General features: G+C 57.2%; 1 long non-coding RNA gene across 4 annotated transcripts in view; it reads right to left on the bottom strand.

The window, feature by feature from the left end:
- Nucleotides 1-20,470, bottom strand: part of LOC108175770 (uncharacterized) — a 105,414-nt gene that overhangs the window by 31,739 nt on the left and 53,205 nt on the right. For 2 of the 4 annotated variants that reach the window (XR_016218298.1, XR_016218297.1), the window contains exon 2: nucleotides 11,802-12,627. This is a non-coding gene — a long non-coding RNA (uncharacterized LOC108175770). The remainder of the gene's footprint in view (nucleotides 1-11,801; nucleotides 12,628-20,470) is intronic. The other 2 variants (XR_011380950.2, XR_001792431.4) reach the window with 1 other exon arrangement.

The raw sequence follows: 20,470 nt of genomic DNA, 5'->3' as shown, positions 1-20,470 counted from the left end.
TGCTCTCCAAAGACTCGGGAGACCAGGGGAAGCTCCTTGGCAACCTGCTACCATGGAGGTCCTTTGTGGGCACCTGGGCTCCGAGCTCTGGCGATTGACTTTTCAAAGACATGGTGCGCATTTTCTACATGTGGTTCAGCATGACAGCTCATGCAAATGGAATTAAAACTAAGCTTATTTTGGTAAAAAAAAAAAATTGAAATGCAAGCATACTGTTTTCTCATATACATTTCAAGTTATTTATTTATTTTATTTATTTGTACTTATTTGAGAGAAGGGGTGGGGAGGGAGAGAGAGAAAGGAGCTTTTCCACCTGTTGACTCACTGCCCAGATGCCAGCAAGAGCCACCACTGGGCCAGGCTGAAGCCAGGAGTGGAGAAGCCTCAGGGTCTCCCACGGGGGGGCGGGGGGGAGGGAGATGGGGGACGGGACTCAACCACCTGAGCCAGTGCTGCCGCCTCCCAGGTGCGTATCAGCCGGAACCTGGAATCCGGAGCTGAGTGGGGACCCGAATCCAGGCACTTGGATATGGGACTGGGCTTCCAAAGCAGCGTCTTAACCGCTAAGCCAACCTCCCCCACCCCCGCCCCCAGCATGCATTTCCATGAGCCTCTGGAAGATGGCTGATCCTCCACCCAACAGCCCAGTTGTTCGGGTTTTCCCTCAGGAGGCAGGTTAGCCTGCGTGCCTGCCCAGTCAGCGGCCCCCTCCCCGGGATCCACCTTCCCACCCACGGCAACGGCCCCACCATAGTGTTCAGCCACCTGTTGGGACAGAGAAGGACGCCTGACTGAGGCGAGGCTCGCTCTTGGCTGGCCACTGGCCAATCAGATGCTTTCTTCTGGGAACCGGGATTTAGAGTCTGTAAGTTGAAAGATCATGTGCAGGTGGAGGTGAACATTTGGGAGTTTGAAGAAGGCGTGACAGAGAAAGCCAGTCTGCAGAGAAAAGAACACACACCTACGGAGAGAGGGAGCTAGAGAGAGTGCAGGCCAACAGCTGTGTGGGCCCCAGGTCACTCCCAGGGGGCTCTACCTTGAGTCTCTGGGGGGGACTGGATGTGGTCCCCACCCTTCCGTTCAGTGAGATTCCTCATACCTTGCAACAAAGCATCATTATTGCTGCTGTTGTTGAGAGATAGCTTTGTAATAATTCTTTCTTGTAACCAAGCAACTGTGGACCGCAACGAGTTCCCCCTCCCCTCTTGTGGCTCACCCTTAGGTCTGCTTGGCTCCTCCGTCTCCTGCCATTTCTGCACCTGCCATTTCTAGTGTTTCCCGGGTAATGACAACCAGTAGCGTGCCTGGTGACCCGCAGATGAGCACACTGTGTAACCTACGCTCCGCGTTCCGCTCAGTGGCTTGTTTGCTCAGCCTACTCCAGTGGAGGCTGTTAGCCTACCAGTCAATAATTAGTCATTCAACAAACATCCATCAGGCTGCAGCCCAACCCCAGCAAAGACACGTTGAAACAACACTTAGCCTTTCAAAGACCAAAGAGCAGGTGCAAGCCACCTTTTCCACTTCCCTGCTAGGAGACAGGAGCTAATCGGATGTGCCAGCAGCCCCGATGGAGCTGGAAGTCACCAGTGATTCCAGCAAAGAGGCGTCAACACAGCCCCAGCTTGTGGTTTGCCCACTGTGGAAGGCGATTCGCTCACAGCTGCCTGAAGGAGAACCACAGGGAACTCATTCTGTCCCGTTTCTACTGGGGACCCTTTTAGTCCACAGAGAGCACCTTCACAGAGCCGTGACCTCGCACGCATCCCAGGCTGTGAATCGCTGGGTGGCCTTACCCTGCTGCTTTTCCAGGTGTAAACCACATCACCCAGGCTCCAGGCTTTGCAGGAAGCTCCAAAGCCATCTAAACAACTGTGGCTACGTGGAGGACCTGGGTTTCCCTCCCTGGCTCTCCCAGCTCCCCTCTGGGGGCTGCCACTGACAGAGCTATGGGCTGGTGCCTTATGGCTGCTCAGGGGACCCTCTGATAAGCCAGGCAAGCCCCTTCCGCAGCCGTGCCAGGCCTCTGCGCCACTCGCTGTCTCTCTCTTTTCCATCCTCGAACACGCGGCACCCAACATAGAACCTAACACATAGCAGACCTCAGAAAGACTGGATAAGGAGCAAGCGTTCGGCGTCATGGTTAAGACGTAGCTTGGGGTGCCAACTGAAGTGCCTGAGCTCAGGTGGCGGCTCCTCTCCCAATGCCAGCTTCCTGCTGCTCGTGTGTTCCCCGGGAGGCGGCAGGTGACGGCTCCAGCAGTTGGGTTCCTGCCACCTACATGGGAGACCCGGACTGAGTCCCATGGAGACTCCTGACTCCTGCCTTTGACCTGGTCCAGCCTCAGCTATTGGGGGCATTTGGAGAATGAACCACTACCAGATGGGAACGCCCTCTCACTCTCTCTCAAATAAATAGATTAAGAATTAAAGACTTTTTTAAAGAGATCAGTGAAAGAAAGAATACATGAACTAATGAACAAAGGCACCGTCAGGCCCCTTGGCTTCCTCTTTCTGCACCTGCTCCCCACCCCGCACTGCTCTCTCTCACTCTTACCAGTGCATGTACCTAGAGGCTCCCACTGTTCCCCAGACACCCACCTGAGGGCCCAGGCTTCACACACAGGCCGGGCGGGGCTGCAGGGGGACAGAGCCTGTTCTGAGTACGCAGCCTTGACCGAGGAAGGAGCAGCCCCGGATGTTTCTGGTGGCCAGTGGACCCTGCACTCTTTCACTCTGGCCTCAAGCCTCTCTTCCCGGCACAACTGGACATGGCCTCCCCTTGCCTACTTGAGTCCTAAGCAAGTCCCTGCTGTGGCCCGCTGCAGAGGACCCTCAGAGGGGACCCCGTCTGAAGCGAAAGTAACCACAAGTTGACCCCGCGTGGCAGAAGCCCCAGGGGGCGCCAGCGGTTTGCAGAAGGGGTTTACATGCTCCACCCTCGGGGGCCTGCAGCGGGGCTGACCTGCTTGCCCAAGGGGGCCCCTCTGCCTAAGCTGTGCCTTCACCCTGCACCTGCTTTCCTAGCGGAAGCCCCGCCTTCACAGGACATGGCCGTCACACCCAGAGGGGCCTGCAGGGCTCAGCTTTGCAATGGAGCGCAAGTTTGCTCGGCGTTGGGAGGCTCCAAGGACCCACTTCTGCCTGGCGAGGGCCAGCTCCTCGGGGTGCCCTGAGGACCCAGGCTCACCCACCCACAGCGCCTCATGACCCTGTGCCCAGAAAGACGCCAGAGGCTTCCTCCTCCGCCCACCAGCAGAATTCACATCTGTAAGGGAACCTGGAGCGCCCACAAGGACCTGCTCACTGCCCAGCTGTGGGTGCTGAAGCCACAGACAGGAAAAGACCAGGTCGCTCTTTCCTGCGGTTCCTCCTCACCTTACTTCTCTTTTGCACAATGACGTTGGAACGTGATTAGCTTCCTTGAGCAAACAGCTCTGCCTCCGAGAATCAGTGTAAGGAAATGATGGTAAACATAGGGAAAGCTTTGGACACAAAAAGGTTTATCATAGCAGCACGCAAACTAAAAGTGCAATCAGAGAGGGCAGGCGGAGCACCTCCGTGTGACGGAAAACAGGGTGCAGCATAGTCACCGAAGTTAGCATTCAGGCTGTGGGTAGTCAGCACAGGGGTTAAGACTCTGCTGGGGATACCCATCTCATGTTGGAGGACCTGGGTTCGAATCCTGGCTCCATTTCTTTTCTTTTCTCTTTTTTTTAAGATTTAGTTTATTTATTTGAAAGACAGAGTTACAGAGAGAAGGAGAGACAGAGATAGAAGTCTTCCATCCTCAGATGGCCACAACGGCCAGAGCTGAGCTGATCCAAAGCCAGGAGCCAGGAGCTTCTTCCGGGTCTCCGACTTGGGTGCTGGGGCCCAAGGACTTGGAACATCCTCCACTGATTTCCCAGGTGCATTAGCGGGGAGCTGGACTCACACCAGCGCCCATATGGGATGCCAGTGCCGCAGGCTGGGGCTTTAACCCTCTGCACCACAGCGCAGGCCCTTGGCTCCATTGCTAATCCAGCTTCCTGATAATGTACATCTTGGGAGGCAGCAGGTGATGGCTCAAGCTCTTGGGTCCCTGCCATGCAAATAAGCAGGAGACCTGGATTGGGTTCCAGGCTCTTGGCTTCAGCCTGGCCCAAACCCAGTTGTTACAGGCATCTGGGGAATGAGCCAATGGATGGAAGATCAATCCTCACCCCCCTTCTCTCTCTCCCTCTCAAATAAATTTTAACAAAAGTATCATTCAGTCCAGCTTTTAATAAATGAGAAAATTCCATTATAATAAGGAAGAGAGAAATATAAATTGCTTTAATCCTATGAGGACAAAAGCAACTACGTAGAAAAAAAAGTTCTTTTCCTGTGTGTACTTTTAAGTAGCAAGACTACAGGACAGTCTCCTCAAAGAGACTTTCAGAGTGGGACAATTAAAGTTCTATTTTACATAATAATTGTGAGGAGTAAACTTAGTGGAAAAGGAAAAGGCAGTTCCTGGGAGTCTAGGCAGCTAGAGGTGCTTCTCAAAGCTGTCACCCCAAATGATGCGCCGAATCCCTGCTATCCACCAAGCACTCATCCAGCCAAAAAGATCCGCTAAGCACCTCCCAGCATCGCCAGTGCCGCGCACTGTTGGGGTTGCTGGGGCCACAGGAGTAAGGAAGGCGATGGGGTCCCTGCCCTCCTGGAGCAGACTGTGCAGAGATGTGGGCGTGAAAGGATTCTGCACAGAATCGTCATCACTTGTGGGAAGAGCTGCAAGAAGTCTCTGCCATTGAGACCGGGGTTGGCTGCCCGTCATGGAAATCCAACAGTGCTGATCAACACAAAGGAAGGTTTTCTGTCTTACAAATGCAACCAAGCCCAGAGCTGGAATGATGACTCCCACAAAGTCATCAGGGGCCCTGGCTTTTAAAGCAACAAGGCTTCTTCTCAAACTCCCTTAAACACACAGGCCCAAAATGGGGGCTGGAGCTCTGGCCATTGCATCTGGCCTGCAGGTGCGATGAAGGCAAGGTGCACCAGGCAAAACGCCGGCGGTGGGGTCAGGGGACTGAATTGGCTCCTTCTCGGCTCCGGCAAGGCTGACGCAGCAGTTTCCCAGCCACCAGGAAGGCTGAAAACTGTGATCCTTTCACTGTGCCAGTGCTTCCCTGTTGAATCAGGATTTGTCATAAACGCAGGCAGCCGTCACAGAGGCCGGGAAGCCAGCAGCAGCCTCTGCCCAAGGCGAGGTTTGAGCGCAAATCACAGGGCCATTCGAGATCAAGATGGGGAATCGGGACCCTGGACTGGAAGCTGAGCCTGAGGGCTATGAGGGTCCCAGATAAGCAGGACAGAGAACAGCTCCCCTGGGAAGCAGAGGAGCTCTGATGCAGGCTGGGGAGACCCGGCTCTCCACCCGGCGTCGGCAGGATCCTCGCGCACCCCACGGAGCCCATCCAGCCGTAACTGAGCTGTCTGCCCTCAGAGCCTATGAAATATTTACCAGGGCCCCTGCCGGGCTGTGCTGGGGCGAGCAGAGGGCAACAGCACCGCACGCCACAGCCCCATTCCCTTCGGGCTGACAGGCCACATGGGCAGAGGACACTCACCCCAGCTGGAAGCCGTAAGAAGAGAACTGCTGTGGCACAGAGCTGCTGGAGGGGCGGGGTCACCTCTGGGGCTCAGCCTCCCAGCGACCCCGCGGTGTTCCGCTGCTCAGCCGAGCAGGCCTCTCTGCACCCAGACAGATGCAGCGCAGTGGGGCCGGGGTGGCGGTGGTGGAAGAGGAGGACTGGCAGGGTCTGCAGGTCGGGCACTGCAGAGATGTGCATTTTATAGTGCTTTTTACTTGCTCATTTTAGTGTCCATTTAGTTGAAAGAGCAAGAGAGAGCGAGAGCGAGAGCGAGAGCGAGAGAGAGAGAGAGAGCGATTGCCCATCCATTGGTTCATTCCCCAAATGCCCACAACAGCCAGGTCCACACCAGGCCAAAGCCAAGAGCCAGCGACTCCATCAGGGTCTCCCGCATGGACGGCAGGGGCCCAAGGACTTGAGCCATCACCTGCTGCCTCCCAGGATGCATCTGTAGAAACCTGGATCAGGAGCAGAGGAGCCAGGACTCGAACCCACATCTCCAGCAGCGGCTTAGCCCCCGGCACCACAACATCCACACCGGACTAGCATCTCTTATCTGCCTTCATCGTCATTCCTGCCCCATCAACTACAGGGTAGCTGGGTCCATTTCACAGATGGAGAAGCTGAGGCCCAGGGGGGTAAAGGTTTGGTTTACCTTGCAGACCCTGGCCCAGAGCACGCTGGTGAGAGCCCCCATGTGTGCCTGCCGCAACGCTGGAACATTGGTCCAGCCTCCCTCGGGACTCAGCGTCCCCATCTGTAAAATGAGGTCACCGGGTATGGACCTGTGCAGGTGCCTTCCCCACGGCAGCCCGGCCGGGGCAGTGCCCCTGCTCCCACTGCATCTCCAGCTCACGTGTGTCTCCGTGTGGGGGTCGGGAGGAGAGAAAGAAGGGAAAGGCGAGGTGGAACAGGGAGGAGACAGAGGGTCCCTAACACCTTTGCTGCCATATTGCTGTGCTCCAGGGAAAAGGGGCAGGATGGGGGCGGGGAGGGCGGGGGATCCCGCCGGCTGCAGCGCGAGGGACCTCCGCCGAGCTGAGCTCTGCATTCCTGGGCAAGGCACAGCCAGGTCCTCCTTGTGGGGACTGCCCCGTCCACGGACCCTGATGGGCTGCAGGCAAAGCCGGGGCTCACAGGGCACCAGCAGGCAAGGACAGGCGTGCCCAAGGCACTGGGAAACACTCAGTAGGTCCCTCATCCAACATCGGAGCGAATTGGGGGTTTTCTTAAGAAAGCATCACTCGGTGTATTTCTGCCCAATAGATCTCCCCACCACCCCCGGACGCAGGGATCCAGTAATGAAGTCAGCATGCAGAACTGGGAGAGACGGGTCCCCCATTTTCCACAACCTCCTGCAGCCCCCTCCCATAGCCGCTCCTACCGAAAGGCGTCGCCGCTGTCTCTGGCTTTCTGCATTGCATTCGGCTCCCTGTAGCGTTTTCAAAGACTGTGTCCCGAGGACCCAGGGAACCCTAAACTCACTGATGCTGGTACAGCATACAGCTCCTCCCCTGTGGTAAAACAAAATGTAGCTGGAGGGGCCGGCACAGTGGCGTAGCGGGTAAAGCCGCCACCTGCAGTGCCAGCATCCCATATGGGTGCCGGCTCGAGTCCCAGCTGCTCCACTTCCAATCCAGCTCTCTGCTATGGCCTGGGAAAGCAGAAGATGGCCCAAGTGCTTGGGCCCCTGCACCCACATGGGAGACCCAGAAGAAGCTCCCAGTTCCTGGCTTCAGACTGGCACAGCTCCAGCCATTGTGGCCATTTGGGGAGTGAACCAGCGGATGGAAGACCTCTCTCTCTCTCTCTCTGCCTCTCCTTCTCTCTGTATGTAACTCTGACTTTCAAATAAATAAATAAATCTTTAAAAAAAAATGTAGCTGGAAGCTTTAAGTCACCTCCAGGTTCTCTCTACTGGCTTTCAAAGCTTCCTTTTCTTATACCCCGTGACCCCCCCTCCTCACTGCCACCCACAGCCCTGGCAGCAGGCTTTCTGGGCATTTGGGGCCCGGCCCCCCAGAGAGAGATATGCCGGGCCGCATCCAGGATCCTTCCCCAGCCAAGCCTCATCCCCCACCCCCTTGAGCCCCAAGCACCACGTCTGATCAGACTGCACTCTGGGCAGCCCTTGCAATGTCAGCTGCTCCGTCCTCGTCCTCCACAGCCCTAATCTGTCTCCCTGGGCTCGTCCACGCCATGGCTCCCGCCCTTCCCCTGCCCTCCCTGCCTACTCCATAGAGGCGGGGACTCCCCAGAGTCCACCCACAGGCCTCCTCCTTGTCTCACTCTCTCCCCCTGCTCTCTAGCTGTGTCGTCTGCACCAGAGGGGCTCAAGGGGGCAGCATCTCAATGCTGATGACGTCCGGGTACGTTCTGCTGGACAGGTGTCTTGCAAAAGTCTACAAGTCAATTGCGTGTTGGCCATTCAGGGCACCCAAGACGCAGGCTATCCACAGCTAAATTTGCCCTTGCACCCCGCACGCAAGCTGTGCTCTCTGCCCTCCTTCCCCCAATTCTGATGAGCCAGGAGCCTGGCAGTCAGCTTCCCCAGCCCCCTCCTCCTCCTCAGCATGGGTAACTGGTGATCTGGTTGTGCCCATGTCACCAGGGTCTCTCAGAGCCGCTCCTCCACTTCTTCACCATGGCCTGCTTCACTGATCGCCCTTTGCTGGACCAGTGCAATAACCTCTTCACCAGGCTCCGTGTCACCTGCAGGCCCAAGGGTGCCTGGAGCCCAAGGCCTCCCTGACTGAGGTCCCACCTTCCACTCAGCCTCATCTCCACTCACTAGAATTTGCTCCAGGGGCTGGCATTGTGACACAGTGAGTTAAGCTATCCTTTGCGATGCCTGCATCCCATACGGGCACTGATTCAAGTCCTAGCAGCTCCTCTTCTAATCCAGCTCCCTGCTAATGTGTCTGGGAAGGCAGCAGATGGTGGCCCAAGGACTTGGGCTCCTGCACCCACCTGGGAGACCCAGATGGAATCCTGGCTTCTGGCATCAGCCTGGCCCAGTCCTGGCTGTTGTGCCCATTTGGGAAGTGAACCAACAAATGGAAAACCTCTCTCTCTCTCGCTCTCTCGCTCTCGCTCTCTCTCTCCCTCTCTGCCTCTCTCCCTCTCTCCTTTCTCTGTCTCTCCTCTGTCACTCTTTCAAATAAAATAAATAAATCTTAAGAGAAGAACTTGCTCCAGCTGCTCCACACATTTGCAGTCCCGGAAGGGACCTGTTCTCTGCCCCGCCCACTCCCGCCGAGTCCCCTGAGACTGACAGAGCCTTGCCCAGAAAGTTCTCTCCCACCCCTGCACCCCTCCCGCCCCCACCATCTCTCCCAGCCCTCCCACCACAGGCATGGCCAGTCCCCACCCCACCTCCGCTGCAGGTCTCTCCCAGGAGCGCAAGTGCAGGCGAGGGTCACGGCACTCCCCATCCCAAACTGGATGTCCTTGTTCACAAATCTCGTACCCCACCAAGCTCTGAGCTCTGCAAAGACAGGAGCCTGCACCATGGTCTCTCTGTGTTTTGTCTTTGGCCAACTTAAACCCCCGGGGGCCTCAAGGAGCAGCTGGGCGGATGGACAGGACAGGTTGGGGGACCTAATGGGAGAAAGAAACCTCACCAGGGGCTGCACACGACAGCCGGGAAAACCCAGACCCGTGGGGAGAGCGAGTCTCTCAGGGCCCCCAAGCCCGTCCAGAGCTCAGAGGAGCAGGCACCTGCGGGAGCCGTGGAGACCCCCCCTCCCGCAGCTCTTTCCCCAGAACTCCCGGGCTGCAGTCAATCAAAGAGTGAGGTCTGAAGGAGACCTGTGCTTCTCCAGCCAAGCCCCGCCCAGACGGCCGGGCTCTTCCAGCAAAGGGCGAGTGGCGCTTTGTCAGAGTGCAGTGAGGGAAAGGGACAAGGGCAGGACGAATCGAGGGAAGGCAGAGTGGGCAGGAGACAGGGGCGCCATTACCAGTGTCTTCTGTTGGACTTCGCGCCAGCTAGCGTTAGGGTAATGGACTTAACCTGACCTTGGTCTTTGTCTGATCTGGAGAAAGGTAAACACTGACACCCACGCCACAGCTCATGAAAAGCAGGTGAGCGCAGCCCATGCAACCTGTCCCGGCAAATGTCACCGCCCAGCCGGCCATTCAGACCCCACCTCACCCTTACCCTGCCCCTCATCCCTCCTGCTAGCCTCCACCCTCCTCTTCCTCATCCACGACCTAGCGCCAGGCCAGCAAAACCTGGGTCTTCGGTTACCAAAAGTGGAAGAGCTCAGAGCTCGAAGGCTCAAACCCACCCCTTGTGAGAGGAGGGAATGGAGGCCCAAGGATGGAGAGGGATTGGCGCCTCTCACATGGCCTCCATGTTCCTGACACTCTTTGTACCAGAGCAGTTCTCAACTCCTTCCCTCCCCCTGCAGGGTCTATCCTGGAACCCTTCCTCCCTTGCAGGGTCTATCCTGGAACCCTTCCCTCCTCCAGCAGGGTCTATCCTGGAACACTTCCCTCCTCCCCCTGCAGGGTCTATCCTGGAACCCTTCCCTCTCCTTGCAGGGTCTATCCTGGAACACTTCCTCCCCCTGCAGGGTCTATCCTGGAACACTTCCCTCTCCTTGCAGGGTCTATCCTGGAACACTTCCCTCTCCTTGTAGGGTCTATCCTGGAACCCTTCCTCCCCCTGCAGGGTCTATCCTGGAACCCTTCCTCCCCCTGCAGGGTCTATCCTGGAACCCTTCCCTCCAGCAGGGTCAATCCTGGAACCCTTCCCTCCAGCAGGGTCTATCCTGGAAGCCTTCTAGTTGATCCTACGGATCCAGTTGATGACAGCAGCTGCTTGAGCCCTGCCCTGTCCGACTTCCCCTCTTCCCCTGGGCCGCATTTGAAAGCCGATGAAGGCAGGTTGCAAAGTCGGCGAAGGCTAGGATGGACTGTGATGCATGGAGAAGAAGCCTGGGGGCCAGCCTGAACCCCACTGCTCCGAGGCCAGGTCTGGCTGGCTGTTTGCACACAGCGCCCTGTCGAGGTTCCTGCCTACCCATCTCAGCCTCACCCAAGTCTGACACCTGACATTGCAAGCAGAGCTGAGACGAGACAGACGGCATATGCACTCTTATAAGGCCGGCTCTGTAGATGCCACGGTGGAGCCCTTGTGGCCCCTGCTCAGGTGTTCTCTGAAGCTGACTGGGGGGCGAGGTGGCATCTCTCAGACACCTGCCCACAGCGGCGGTGGCACCTGGGAGGAGCAGGCCCTGAGCTCCCTCCCTGCTTAGCCCTGGGGCCATCCCCGACAGCGCTATCACCATGCCCCACCCATGCCCACACCATGCCATGCAGATGGCAAAACCAGAGACAGGAGTCTGGTGCCCTCTGCTGTTCGGCACTCTGGTTCCACAGCCTGAGATGGCACCGAGGCTGGCAGGGGAGACTCAGAGATTGTCACCAGTGCCTGGGTCACCCCAGCCTGCAGCAGCCCCTTTATGGTCTTTCCAAAAGCATCCAGAAACGGCACGAGATGTGAGCGCTGAGGATCGGTCAGGATACACCAGGGGATGTCAGAGTCCCAAACCGTCCCCGAAGCAAAGCGGCTTAGAACAGCCAAGGCTCAGCCTGGAGGGCGAGCTCCACGGCCACTAAGGATCGTCTTGGGGGTGCTGCTCCCTGCGTCCTCGCTCCAGAGCCCAGGTGGACGGAGCCACTGCCACCTTGAATGTCGCCAGCCACGGTGGCAGGGACTGAAAGGCCTCGCAGAGACGCTGGCCAGGATTAGTCCCATCACCCCTGGGAAGCACTAGTGCAAGGGGCCCAGCCCTCTCGGGGGAGCAGCCGTCACGGTCACGGGCGCTGAGTCTGTCGTTCACCGAGTCTCCAGGCACTCCCCAGACGCAGCCCCAGATGGCTCCCAGCACAGCCTCACGCTCAGGCACCAGCTCTCGGGTGGGATGGTGGGGTCTCAGCTGTGCTAACCCCAGCCTCACGTGCAGATGGGGCGCGTTAACCAGGAGACCCCACACCGGAAGCCAGCTGTCTGCTTCCCGCTGAAATTCAGTGTCCAGCAGGATGACCAGGGCACAACAATGGCAGGAAAATGGGGCCGCATCCCAGCAGTCACTGCTCCATGGCAGCCCTGGGGTCCCTCAGGGCAGCCACTCCAAGACCCCCCCCCCAGGCCCCAGGAGCCAGCCGTCCTACCTGACCCGGCAGCCCTGGGGGTCCCCTGTTGAGTTGGCTCCTTTTGGTTCTCGTCTGCCTGTCTCCGGTCCCTCTGTGGCCATCTCTGAGGCTCCCTGAATTTCCTCTTGCATTCTGCATAGCTTTGTAATGAATGGGCACTTCACTCGAGTCAACTGGACCTCACGGTGACACCAGCTCAGGGGCTCCTCCGCTCAAATGGCAGAAGCAGAGAGAGGCAACCACACGTGCACACAGGCTGTCGTCGGAGTGCCCCAGCTGCTGACTCCGGATGGGGACTCCCAAATCATGGTTACTGGGTTCTCCTGAGCGGGAGGAGCCGCCCGCCACCTGCGCAGCCTGGGAGCGGGGAGGGGAAGGCAGGGAATGGGATTTTCTTGGAGTGGTCTTGGAGGGTGCCCTGGAGAAGACACAGGATGCGAGGTGAGGCAGTGAGAGTTGTCTTCTCATGGCTGCAGCGAAACCCTGGAGACGGGCGACTTCGGAAGGGAGGCGGCTTCTCGCAGCTCAGAGTTGTGGAGCGTCTCTGTCCAAGGTTGGTTCCCTGACCCCTGGTGAGGGCATGCTTGTGCAGCCGAGAGGGTGGTGGGGTCCAGCTCGGCTTTTCTATAACCAACCCTCCCACAGAGTCTGCCTCCCAAGGTCATGGCCGTAGCCACCCCAGGTCTTCCCACTGCACCTGCATCAAGCGTCCACCCTGTTAGCACCACTCACCCAGGGCTTCGTGGCTTCAATCCACATGAGCTCTTGTCCAAACCAGGGCAGGTCCTCTCCCGCCTCAGCTGTTCATTGCTTTCTCGGCTTCTCCACGTCTCGGGTTCTTCCTCTGTCAAGGGAGCACAACAGCCTTTGTCTTCCTAGCTTTCTGCTTTGCGGTTTCCTCCTGCCCCCCCCACCACCACCACCATGACCACCACCACCACCACGCCATGTGCTCCTAACGGGCTCTGCCCCTGCCTTGGTTGCCTGAGCTGGATCTGAGCCCAGCCCACCTGCCGCCTCCCGTGGGATCCTCTGCATTGACAGAAAGAACTCTGGGACTGGAAAAGCAAGGGAGTGAGCCCCTGACAGTGAGAGAGGCTGGCAGGGGAGAGACGGGGCACCCACCTCTGCCTATGTCTGCGGCTGAATCTACCACTCCTCTCTGCTTCCTCCTCCTGGGGGAAGTGAGTTGCCCTGTCTTGAACCTCACTTGCGGGGTGCGTGGGTGCGGTGCCTGCCTCCCTACCCCAAGATTCTGGCCCAGTCCTGCTGCGCTTCCCAGTCTCAGGAGGAAAGTGCTGGGCTGGCCGTGCTGGGTTAGGCGGGCTGGTTTGATGTTTCTGTCTTTTGCCTTTCCTTGAAGAGCTCTGGGTTTCCTTCGGCCCGGCCACCTCTCAGCTGCTGGTCTGTGGCCGTCTGGAGGCTGAGTTCCACCTCTGGAAGGAGCCACACCATCGGCGGGTCTCCGTACTCAGAAGAATGCATAATAAGCGGGGCTGGGCCTTCCCTGGCGGGACAGCAGTGACCCCTCAGCCCACCGCCCCTCTCCTCACCATCCAGTCTCTGGTTGCTAGGAGGACCTCCTCCGCCCCCATCGTATTTTACCACAGTCACAGGAACAGTGCACCAGGACAAGCTGTGTATGAACAGTGGCTGGCAACTCTGTGGAGAAAGAGGCCCGTCACCTTTGTCGCTTTGACACAGCAAATGCTTGGGGCCGGTGCTGTGACATAGCAGGTAAAGCCGCCACCTACAGTGCAGGCATCCCATATGGGCGCCAGTTCAAGTCCCAGCTGCTCCACTTCCAATCCAGCTCTCTGCTGTGGCCTGGGAGAGCAGTGGAGGATGGCCCAAGTGCTTGGGCCCTGCACCCCGTGGGAGACCCAGAGGAAGCTCCTGGCTCCTGGCTTTGGATCGGCACAGCTAGACCACCTGGGGAGTGAACCAGTAGATGGAAGACTCTGACTCTCTCTCTCTCTTTCTCTCTTTCTCTCTTTCTCTCTCTGCCTCTCCCTCTCTGTAACTCTGCCTTTCAAACAAATAAATACATCTTTAAAAAAAAAAAAAAGGAAATGCTCAGAGACTCCATTTCCCTGTGTGCAGAATGAGAGGGCTGTATTTCACTGCCTTGAAAGGCTCCTCTATAGCTAGTGTTGGCTTGGAACAATAGAATAATAGATCCTGGGAACACGTGCTTTCAGATTTGTTTATTTATTTAATTGAAAGGCAGACTTAAAGGGGGAGAAAGAAAGAGAGAGAGAGAAAGAGAGAGAGAGAGAGAGAGAGATCCTCCATCTGCTGGTTCACTTCCCAAATGGCTACAATGCCTGTGACTTGGCCAGGCCAACCCCAGGAGTCAGGAGCTTCATTCGGGTCTCCCAAGTGGGTACAGGGGCCCAAACACTTGGGCCATCTTCTGCTGTTCTCCCAGGCGCTTTAGCAGGAAGCTGGAATAAGAGTAGAGCAGCCAGGACATGAACCAGTCTCCATATGGGACATTGGGGTTGCAGGCAGTGGCTTAACATGCTAGGCCTCAGTGCTGGTGCCTTAACCTTATTTTTAAAAATACTTTCCGGGGCCAGCACTGTGGCACAGCTGGTTAAACCACAGACTGCAAGGCCAGCATCCCATATGGGGGCTGGTTCAAGTCCAGGCTGCTCCACTTCCAATCTAGCTCCCTGTTAATGCACCTGGGGAAACAGCAGAAGATGACCCAAGTGCTTGGGCCCCTATACCCATGTGGGAGACCCAGATGGAGTTGCTGGCTTTGACCTGACCCAGCCCCAGTTGTAGCCATCTGGGGAGTGATCCAGCAGATGAAAAATCTCTCTCTCTCTCTCTCCAACTGCCTTTCAAATAAATAAAATAAATCTTTAAAATAAAATACCCTCACTGCAACATCTGGGCAGGTGTTTCACCAAATGCCCTGCCACCTGCCTAGGCAGGCCGACCTGCAAAGCCAAGCAGCTCACCATTCCCCTGTGGTCTCCTGTGCCCCCTCCCCCGGTGCTCAGGGTACAACTGCCTGGCCCGCAGAGACAGCCACCCTGAGAGAATACGCGGCGGCGAGTCCTCGGGTGCCATGCCGTCTCCAGTTTTCTTTTCCTTTTTGTTTCTCACTTTCCTATTTTTATTAACTCAGGGGCCCCCTGGGCCCCAGGGCTCAGCCTCACTCAGGGCCCTGTTGGGTTCGCCCCCCAGCTGCACCCGGTGGGTGTTGCCGAGGGCGTGCCCCTGGCCCCCTGGCTCCGCCCATCCCTCAGATCCTGAGCTCTGAGCTCTGCCTGTGCTGCAAGCGCTCGGATTTGGCGAGACTCAAGAGGAGTGGAGCACGTGATGCACCCACGAACGAGGCGCCCCATCATTTTGGTAATGATGATTTTATTGCTTTTTTACACACAATTAAAGCTCACTAATTCAGATCTATCAGAGAGGACAGTCAATGGCTGGAAAGTCCACATTAAAAAATAATTTAAAAATAATGTCGTTTTATTACTTTCAAATCTATTACTCAATGCAGGCTAATAGTGTTGCGCGGCGAGCCCTTGGGGGACTCACGTTAACGAACAAATAAGAGCAATTTGAGGTTAGTCTATCAATTATTGGTGCGGAACAGGGTGTCTCAGAAAGCACTTGGAAACGCTTCCACTGAGTGCAAAGATCTTCACGCGTTTTCTTCCGTCCATCAGCTTCTTGCCGTGGGCAGAAGGCCCAGGCAGCCGCGGCCCAGGACTGACCGCGTTTGTACAGATTCCCACCAGGTGGTGTCTGAGTGTGACAGCGTCTCTGAGTCAGATCAAGACCTGCATTTTGGGGGCCGGCGCTGTGGCATGGCGGGAAAAGCCACCGCCCGCGTGCCATGACAGAGGGCAAATTCAGAGAAGCTCACGGGGCTGATGGGTCTGTTTTAAAACACCTGCACCTGCTCGCTGCCTCCCCCGGGGGCATCCCTGAGACTGTGCCCAGGCATCCCCCAGGCATCCCTGAGACTGCGTGCTTCTCCCTCACCGACAGTGAGGAGCAGGTGATGGGCCGGGCCGCCCTGATGCGGCTCTGATGCCTTCACCACCGAGGAGCTCAAAGCCAAGTTCATAGCTCAGCTGGCCGGAGCTCAGGGCCTTCTAACTCCCCCATGGCGTCAGCCTGACGCACACCTTCAGCTGCGTGTTTCCAAGGAAAATGATTCTCACTGCCAAGTGAGCTTGCAGAAGCCTCCATTTAAATTTGCTTTCTTTTGAATTTCAGTGGCCTTAAGTGTGGCTCAAAGCTTCCACGCTACCACAGTTCCCACCATTCCCTAAGCACTTCCCAGGGCACCAAGTCTGTCCTGTCTCCTCTCTTGCAGTCTGCCACCTTTCAGTTTCCCATCCATGGACGGCTTTTCCTGGTCGGAGATCCTCCCGGGAGTGCAAGGGTGGGGCCATGGGGAGAGGGAGGGACCGGCCCTGAGAAGGAAGGAACCCCAGCTCCGCCTCTTGCTTTTTATTTGTATTATTGTTATTATGATTTAGGCTGCCACGGTATCACACAGAGCCCAAGAGGGGCTAGGCGGCACCCTACAACTCCTACGTGATCTCTCTGGACTCTTTTCTTTCTTTCTTTCTTTCTTTCTTTCTTTCTTTCTTTCTTTCTTTCTTTCTTTTTTTTTTTTTAAGATTTATTTTACTTATTTGAATGGCAGAGTTACAGAGAGAGAGAGAGAGAGAGAGAATCTTCCATTTGCTGGTTCACTCCCCCAAATGGCACAACAGCCAGATCTGGGCCAAGATGAAGCCAGGAGCCAGGAACCCAGATCTCCCATGTGGGTGGCAGGGGCCCAAGTACTTGAGCCATCTTCCCCCGCCTTCCCAGGTGCTGGCTGGACGTGAAGGGAGCAGCTAAGGATTCGAATCTGTGCTCCAATATGGGATGCCGGTGTCACAGGCACTGGCTGAACCCACGGAGCCGCAACAGCGACCCCTGCCTGCTCCTTCTCCACACAGCGCACCCACTACGACAGCCATGGGAGGCTGGGCCCTGTGCGGCCAAGCAGGCCATGTCCCCAGAGGGACAGGTGCTTGGCTTGTGCTCCGTTGCACACCATCGTGAACACTCTCAGCTTTCGAACAAGCAGCCGCAGCTTTTCCCGTTCGCCTTGCGGCCCCAGGTCCCAGAGCTCCGCTCCAAGCCCGGGGCCAGTGGGGCTCTTGGAGGGGCAGGAGGGGCATCAGAGCTGGAAAGCAGCCTGTGCACTGGCCCAGGGCAGCCCTGTCCCACTGCCACCAGGCGCCATGGGGCAGAGGCCTTCGGGGACTCCGCACCTGCCCTCCTCTCTCCTTACCCCAAACCCAGCCAGCAGCTGTCCTGCAGCCAGCGACACCACTCTTCTTACACCCCCGCCCCACTCCCAGCCCTGAACGCGTCCCCGCAGAGGTCTCACTGAGCCCCCTCACAGCCCTGGCTCCAGGTCGGTTGAGGGGTGGCCCTTCTGCCCCGGGCCCTACCCCATGCCTTTCTGAGCCTCTCCAAGGTGGCCCCCCGGGAAAGCAGGACTTCCTGCGTCTCTGTCTCGGACAGAGCACTGTGCTGGGTGCCCCCAAACCCTTCAGGGTCCGCTCCAGCCGTGCTCAGACACTGAAGCTGCACCCCAGGGTCCCCGGGCAAGAGGAGCAGGGATGGGAATAGATGCATGGTGACACCCATGCCGCCTCCGGGCCACTGCAGCCCCTCAGCTGCCACTGGCACTCCTGGACCAACAGGGGTCAGTGGGAACGTGGCCCAGCCCACCACCAGGCTCCCCTGAGGACACCGGCCTCCATCAAAGGCTTCTGGGCGTCACCCCCGGGCCCCCACCCCACCCCTGCTTCCAGACACAGCTCAGCCAAGGTCTTGTGGCTGCCCGTTAGTTTTGCTGGGGACACCGCCGCTGGGGGACGGGGCCCTGCAGCTGCCGCTGGCTGAGTCAGCAAATATTTATCAAGCCCTGCGCTAGGAGCCATGGGAAGGCTGGGGGTTGGGGGACACCTGATCGTCCAGTTTCTTTTTTATCAAGATTCTTCCTAAAAGCAGAGGAAAGAAGGGAAGGAATGTTTCCAAATCCCTACTTCTTTCTCTGCCTGGGACCATGAGGCAGACACATGGTGCGGACTTCAGAGCCGGAGCCTGGGGGACGGAGGGCCGGCACCCCCACGGCTCCCTGGGCCACACCCGAGGAAGCCGCTGTCCCTTGAGTGGGTGAGAACGCTCATGCTCACCCCTCACCCGTCCGCCTCGGTGGGTTTTCGCAGGGTGAAATGAGCTCATGTATAACAAAGAGCTTTGTTGACTGTGCAAATGTTAGGTTGTTCTTTCAATACACATTTATTAAGCCCTGAGTTAGGCATTACAGTCCCTTCAAATGCAAACGAACACGGTTCACTAGGAGTCACCCCTTCTTTCTTTCTTATTTATAGGTAAAATCCAGTCATAAAACCAACCGTATTAAGGAGAACCATTTAGGAGCGTTTTTGTGCACTCACAAGGCAGAATACTTCTAACTCCTCCGTTGAGTTCCCAGTCATTTTCCCTCTCTCCAAAAGGCCCATAGAAGGAGGTGTTGGTGGTATGGTGGTGAGCACAGCTGCCTTACAAAAGGCCCATGGAATGCTCTTTTTAAGACCCTGTTTCTCTTCCCCTCTTGGTCCTTTTTGGGAGTTGACGTCTCACGGGCCTAAGACCATCCGTGCGCCCCTCTGATGGCCTGGGGCTTCAGGCCAACCCCTGGATCCAACCCAGCTTTCTCTGCCAGCGCTGGGGACCCCAGAGTCCGAACCTGCCCCTTTGCTTTCCACCAGCACTGGCTGAGCCAGTCACCGCTGCGCATCTCAGTAAATTGCCTCCCTTAAAGGCGCCATCGAGTTTGCCCGTGTGCCCTGCTTTCTTGGAATCGGTCTCCGTGCCCAGCGTCCCGCCTTCCCGGCAGCCTGCGCTTCGGCAAACGGCCTCCTTGTCAGACTGAGGGACAGCCAGGTGCGAGGGGCGGGGGCGCTGTGTGGGCAAATATTGGACTTGGCCCCGCTCGCATCAGGAACCCAATTGGTGTTATTGATTGACAGATTCGGGGACCAACTGTTTAGAAAGCTGAGCCCCTTCGGATTGGGCTAGGTGTTTCGGCAAACAGTTCTAATACTGGACAAACAGGCCGGTTGGAAGAAGTGCCTGGCGTGTTAGCAGAGCAAACCGCGCGCTGTGCAAACAGCTTAGGAGAACGTGGCCACCTCCGTGTAACCTCGGCCGAGGTATTGATCCCGCCGGAGGCAGCCGCGGGGCCGAGCGGGGAGCAGAGAGCTACAACCCCAGGCTGAATGTAAATGTTATCTTTAAGCTGCCGCTGTCAGGGCCCTAATGGGCATCTGTTTGGAATTTGTCTTCTTGCAAATCTTTAAATCCAGGTCAGGACCAGGCACAGAATCTAATAACAACTTTGCAGAGAGATCGCGGTTGGGGACTGATTCTGTTCTCCGCCTAAGTCCAGCGGGGACTTGCTCCTCTTCTGGGAGGCAGCTGCCTCACGCGCAAACTTGCTAGGGGCCAGCCTGGAGCTTGGAAGACACGAAGCGGAACATCGAGGCAAAGGCAAGGGCAGAGCAGGGAGGAGACCTGGAAATCTTGGTGCTTTCTCTGCCCCCTGAGCTGTGCATGAACCAGAGCTGGTCGGGGGCAAAGAATCCCAGAGAAACCTGGCTCTCAAGGCAGCTGGCTACTCAGGCCTCAGGGTGCCAGACCAGGAGTGGGGGACTGTAGTGGAGGCCACCACGAGGAAAGCCACAGAAACCGTGCAGTCCCCGCCCTCACCCTCACATCCCGTCCTTAGCCCGAGACAGGTGACCCGGCTGCGCAAGCAGAGGCTGGGCGTAGGCAGCAGGGACCTCAGCCATCTGCCCACTCTGGGTCCCAGTCCATTCAGAAACCCCTTACTATCTTCCACGGGAGCCCAGAGCAGTGCCACCCTCAGGACACTCCTCAGTACTACATTTTATAATGGAAAAAGGGGGACTTGAAAACCTCGTGGGCCATCTCTCCTTTGGCACCCGGCTTCATGGAGACAAGAAGAACCGGAGAAGGCTGTGGCCAAGAGAAGATTCTTTAAGCAGAGGCTTCTCAGAGGGAATAAGCAGTGATTGGCTGCTTCAGCGTCCAGCGGCTGGGGGCAGAATCCCAGCTGTGTGGCCTCGGGCGAGTTACCTAACTTCTCAGAGCTTCCTGTGCAATGGGCAGGATGGCGTCCTCCTGCAGGGACCATGGGAAAGACTGGAGACCGCTGATCACGGCGCCTGGGGCCCAGTCCTCGCTCCCAAACCCCTGGACTGGCCACGTAGACTTTGAACTTGCAAAGAAAGAAACACATACGGGCGCCAAACCAGGGCCGGCTCCTGGGACGATGATCTGTGCAGCCGGTTGTATGGGGACCACGCTCAGAAGGGCTCTGGCTTGGCTTGAGGCTCGGCTGTCACTCTCCCAAAACTCTGTCCAGTGTTGGAACAGCAGGCTCCTCATCGTCACGTCACAGCCCGTCTCAGACCAGACTCCCAGAGAACTCGACGTCTAGACGATGCCACCACAAGACAGATGCAGAAATCTATACTTCCAGCTCCGCTGGCCATCGTTTTGAACCAACACGGCCCATGCTTTGAAAATTCCAACCAAAGTCTGGGTCGCAGATTTTATTG

The sequence above is a fragment of the Oryctolagus cuniculus genome, chromosome 12, assembly GCF_051225735.1.
Source record: "Oryctolagus cuniculus isolate XC-2025 breed Fujian yellow rabbit chromosome 12, ASM5122573v1, whole genome shotgun sequence".
NCBI lineage: Eukaryota > Metazoa > Chordata > Mammalia > Lagomorpha > Leporidae > Oryctolagus > Oryctolagus cuniculus.
The sequence above is the reverse complement of the archived record's forward strand: the minus strand, read 5'-3'. Positions and strand labels throughout refer to the sequence as shown.